This window comes from Monodelphis domestica, chromosome 1, assembly GCF_027887165.1.
Source record: "Monodelphis domestica isolate mMonDom1 chromosome 1, mMonDom1.pri, whole genome shotgun sequence".
NCBI classification, from domain to species: Eukaryota; Metazoa; Chordata; class Mammalia; order Didelphimorphia; family Didelphidae; genus Monodelphis; species Monodelphis domestica.
In genome coordinates, this window is record NC_077227.1 from 753370996 (window position 1) to 753376995 (window position 6000).

Genomic DNA, 6000 nt, shown 5'->3' on the forward strand with positions numbered 1-6000 from the left:
ACTGAAACTTGCCTCTCTCCACTGACTCAGCCTCCCAGGGCCACCTTTAGTGGAACTGTCAGCACTTTCATTCATCCCCTCAGGTCCCTGGTCAAGGATGGAGAATTGGAATATTCCTTGTTCCCAATTGCCACTGGACTGTTCTTTCCTAACCTGCATCTCTCTTCTTCTGTGGTACATACAGTTCATATACATTCCCCAATCAAAAACCTGGCAGCTGTTGTCTACATACCTCTAGGGCACGCCACCCACTTCCTTGGTGAATTTGATACCTGATTAACAATTTTTATCTCCTCTCCAATTATTTCCTTCATCATGACATATACTATGTATACACTCTCCCTCAAATGCTCAGATTCTCAATGGACTCACTTCCCATGACCTAGTCCTCCACACTAACTCAGACACACTCAAAATGGCCATTCTCTTGATCTTTCCATCACCAAGAAATCCCCCTGTGTTCAAGAATTCTAAAATCCTCTTCTCTGACCATAGTCTATTTCTGTTGATTAATAGACTAGTTCTCCTGTCTTTCTTTGTATAGTAGTTGTGTTCCCCCTAGGATATGGGAAAATTCATGGACTATTGGGGTTGTGTTTTTGGTTCCTCAATGCTTAGAACAACACCTGGCTTTCAAAAAAAGCTCCTGGATTGATTGATTGATTGATTGATTGATTGAAGAACTGTTCCAGGGTTAATTCTCTATTCTCAAAATTTCCTATGCTTCTGATGTCCTGTTGTACTCTCCAAGTTAACTTAAAACTCTGAAATGGTGCATTCTAGAATCCCTTGCACCTCTAACAGTACCGATTCCATGGTATAAGGTCCCTCCCAGCTTGGGCATTTAATTATCTATGTCCCATGGACTTTCTGGCTCTTTTCCATCTCTGAAATTCTGTGGTCTATGCCCTGAGTTCCTTCACAGCAGTAGTAGTATGCTGAATTCTAAGGGTTTTCCTAGTTCAGACGTTTATGCTTTAAGCTTTCTCCCAGTTTGGATCCTGTCTTTCATGTTGTAAGCTCCTTCCCAAAGACAAAATTTAGCCATATGTCTTCTGAGGTTCCTCCCAGGACTGTCAATGTTCTATGTTCTAAGATCCCTCCACGCTTGAACATTCTCGGATTCTGTGAGGACAAAAGCAACAGAAGTCCTACCTGCCCGTTTCCCAGCCCCCTTCTCCAGCACACGACTCCTGAAGGAACATATGTAATTGCATAAAGAGTTCCCAGAACACTTCCTACCCTCCTCATTCCAGAATGTACCTCGGAGCAGCAGGTTATCCCCTCACTTCTGGTGACAGGAAAGCTCGGAGAGACAAATGCACACAATAAAAGCTCTCTGAATGCCCCTTGTAATTTTTACTGCTCGCCCACTCCGAGAAGTTCCAGCCAACTTATCATTCTGCAGTTAAAGCATCCTCGGAGACTAAAGGTTCCCCAAACACAGACTCCATTCCCTCAACTACTCCCATAACTCAGAGACAGGGTTTTTATTAAACGAGTGAAGGTGTCCAATTTATACCTCTCATAAAAGACTCAGCATCGCGGCTCCTGCTGCGTTTGACTCACCGCAGACCTCTCCAACAGCCTCATCATTAACCGTGTTTTCACAGAATCCAGAAATGAGGAAAGCAATCTGGATGATTTAGACATTTCTAAAGCCCCTACTTAAGCAGAGAAAAATACACCTATTCATGTGCATGATCGTCAGTAACTTACAGTTATATCATCCCTCCCCGATCCAAAGCACGTCATGGAGATGCCACATGCCCTGGGCCTCTGTGCAGCTCGAAGGCCAGACGTTATTAGCTTCTTATTGCAGATGAGGAACATAAGACGAGAGAATGGATCCGCCGTGCCCACAGTCACCCAGCTCGTACATGGAAGAGTTGGAGCCTGATCGCAGGCGCTCTGACGTCAGATTCAGTCTACTTTCCACTAGAGCACCCTGAAGAGGTCCAAGATGAGCCAAGGAGCCCGGTCAGCCAGCGCTCTGTGAAATAGACACATCGCTGAAATTGCCAACACCGGAAGTCCTCCGGCCCTCCAAAGGCGTCATTTTCCCAAGAGAAACGCTCCATCTGTTCATTGGTGCACACCAGAGCCCAGACACACGGACCACGGCTCGTCTGTAGGAGCTGCCCTCAACCATGAGAACAAAGAGAAGCTCCCTAGACCTTGTTGTTGAAGGTGACAGCTTTACCCCTAGTGTAGCTCACAGCCTTGGGTCTCACTCAAGGGTCTCCCTCTCCCTCACCCACTCCCTCAAGGGTCTCAGTGGAGATCAAGGAAAACCACTCATTCTGTAGACAGAGTCAGTGTTGCCCGGTTGGTAAAATCCTGACTAGCATCAGGAAGACGCATGTGTGAACGTCACCTCTGACATGAGTGTTGTGGACATGGGCGCGGGACACAATCTCTCTAAGATTCTGTTTCCTCCCTGGTCAAATGCAGGTGAGTCGGTGGAAAAAAGAGCCCTTCTCAAAGCCAGAAAGACCTGGATTCGAGGATCAGCCCTCTGACACGGGCTTTGGGATCATGGAAAAGTTCCTTCACCTCACAGTATCCAAAGACTCTCAAAGAGTACAAATTGCAGAGGAGATGCTGGCCTGTGATGATGGAGTTTCTTCACTGGAGAATTCCACACACCAATTTATGAATCACAGGTACCGGCTCTATTCAAATATGGACCTTTATAGTCCCAATCTCATTGAATGCTGTGGAATTCAAATGACATCATAGATATTGCCCTTCCCCATCACCTATGCCTAGATACAGGCTAGGAACAGGAGTGGGTAGAATTCCAGCTTCGGAATCAAGAATAAAATCCTGCGGATGATTATACACTGTACGAATGTTCCAACACCTCAGAAACTGGCAAATAATACCAATCGAGGATTTGGTTTATTGTTTCACTGATTGTCTAGACTTAAAGGGACGGAAATATTAATAACAGATTTTCAACTGCAAAGTATGTTTGTGAGCACATTTTCTCCAGAGGACTAATTGTTAAGCATTTCCCAGAACACCCATTTTTAACCTCTCTGTCCTCTGCCTCTAAGGCAGAGGCTGGTCATATTTTTAGAAAAAAAATGTTTCTGAGCTCTCAGGAGGAGAGATATATGACCAAAGGGCTATGAAACTGGGCATACCCTTTGATCCAGCAATACCACGATTTGAAAAACATCCAAAAAAACGAGAAAGGACTTTTGTATTGTAGCAATATGTTAGCAGCTCTTGGAGAAGCAAAGAATTAGAAATTGGGGGGACATCCATAAACTGGGGGATGGCCGCACAAATTATGGTATATGATTGCAATGGAATATTGTTGTGCTCGAAGATACTCTGAGCAGGATAATTTCAGGAAAATCTAGGAAAACTTACATGAACTGATACAAAATAAAGTGAGCCGAAAAAGGAGAACATTGGAAAGAGTACAGCTGAGTTGTGATGATGATCAACTATGAATGGCTTAGCTATGCTCAACAATGCAAAGATCCAAGACAATTCCAGAGGACTCATTACAAGAAAAGAAAAGGGGGATCTCCATTTCCAAAGAAATAATTGATGGAGTCTGAATGCAGATCAAAACACACTACTTTTCACTTTCTTTTCTTCATTGCTTAAATATATATAAGCATATAGATATACATAAATACACATATATGCGTGTGACAAATGTGGGAAAATATTTTGTTTATTCATACAAATATAATATGAATCAAATTGCCTGCTGCCTTAGGGAGGAAGGAGGGAAGTGAGGAGGGAAAGGAAGAAGGGAAAGATTTTGGAACTCAATTTTTAGAAAATGAATATGAAAATTTACATGTAATTGAGAAAATATATAATATAATAAATAAATATATAATAAATTATAATAAATATTAATATAATATATAATAAATAAAATATTATATAATAGCATTCTATAAAATTATCCACCAAAAAACGAAAATATGCTATTTATATATGAAATATATATGTGTGTTCCTTTTTTAGCATTTTCATTGAACAGTCCTAATTGGCAATGGATAAAGTGGCAAGAGCACTGGAATTGGAATGAGACCTAGTTTCAAAACCTGGCAATGAAATGGTCCAGCTGTGTGACAGATTCTCAGGCTCTTTCTGAATTGGTATGATTCATTTTTTTTAATTTGCAATTTAAAAAACGTATTTACATTTGTCTCTTTGTACAATGATGAAAAAGTAATATGTCTTTCCTAGCTAGTCACAGTGTGCAAGGGACATTAGAGACCATTTGTCCACATTTCTCATTTTCCAGAGGAAGAGTCAGAAAGAAGTGATTTGTGTTGATTTCACAGCTCAAAAGCAGGTCTTCTGATTGAACCTGAGGACTCTTCACTACACCATAATATACCACACACGACAGGACAGTTGTGAGAATCAGTGACACAATGGCTATCATCTGCTCGTTAAGTCCTCTGCAGTAATGTCACTGGAAAATATAGCAATGGATAAAACAAAGCTTCCACTATGAAGGAGTTTTCTACGTGGACTAGAAAGCAACACTGATGAATTTCTTGAGGTGAACAGTGTCCCTCCCACATGATATTTGATCTTGTGTCCCCGTGGCTAGAATTCTCTCCTTCCTTGCCACCATGTCTTATGCCTAGTTTATTCCAAGCTTTAGATCCGTTGGTACTTACTATAAGAGGTTTTGCATGATGACCCCCAGATGCTAGTTCTTCCCCTCTCTAAAGTTATTTCATGTTTATTTTATTGCTGTGTGTGTGTGAAGGCTGATGGAATGTAGGGATTGTTTCATCTGTATCTTTGTGTCCCAGCACCTAGTACAATGCCCACCCCCCATAGGAAACATTTAAATTTTTGTTGATTAATTGAGTTTTATTAACTTCTTTCTTTGTTGGTTGATTGTAGATGTCTTGTAGAAATTGAACTCTCTGAAAACAGAGACGGTCTCATTTTGGTTTATATCTCTAGGACTGAACACAGTGTTTAGCAAAAGGAGGCTGTTAATGATTGTGGACTGATTGATGAGAGGAGCGGTATAAAATATTTGAAAGACTATTGCCTGAAAACCCAATTCAACTTTTCTTGTGTGGTCCCAGAAGTCCAAACTGGGATCAATGGGTAGACATTGCAAAGAGACAAAGTTAAACTTGATTTTTAATCTTTTTAAAAAGTTTTCAATTACACATTTTCTCCCTTCTTTTAGCCCCTTCCTCTTCACATTAAGAAAGCAAGAAATAGGATATTCAGTATAAATATGAAGTTTTGAAAAACCTTTTTCTATATTAGTCAGGCTGTAAAAAGGGAAGAAAAATAGAGTGAAAAAATATACTTCAATCTGCACCCAAAGTCCTTCATTTCTGTCAGGAGATGGATAGCATTTTTCATCAGGAGTCCTTTGACATTGTCTTGGATCATTCTTACTCAGATGAGCTAATCATAGTTGATCATCATTACAAAATTGTTGTTATTGTGGACAATGTTCTCCTGGTTCTGCTCTTTTGAATTTGTATCAGTTCATATATTTCTTCCCAGATATTTCTGAAAGCATCTTCTTCATCATTTCTTGGAGCATAATAGTATTCATCACAATCATATACCACAATCTGTGCCACTATTCCCCAACTGATGGACATCCTCTCAATTTCCAATTCTTTGTCATGACAAAAAGAACTGCTATCAATATGTCTGTACAAAGAGGTCCTTTTCCTTTGTATGTGATCTCTTTGGGATACAGGATCAAAAGGTCTGCACAGTTTGATAGCCCTTTGGACAAAGTTCCAAATTCTTCTCCCAAATGGTTGGTCTAGCTCCTACCTGCACCAGCAGTGCTATTTTTCCATAGTCCCTCAGAGAGCACTTGCCATTTTCCTGTTAGCCAGTCTGAGAAGTAAGACTTGTTTTCATTTTAATTTCTAATTATTAGTAGTTTAAAGCATTTCCATATGATTATTGATAGCTTTGATTTCTTCTGGAAACTGCCTGTTCATATCTTTTGACCACTTATCT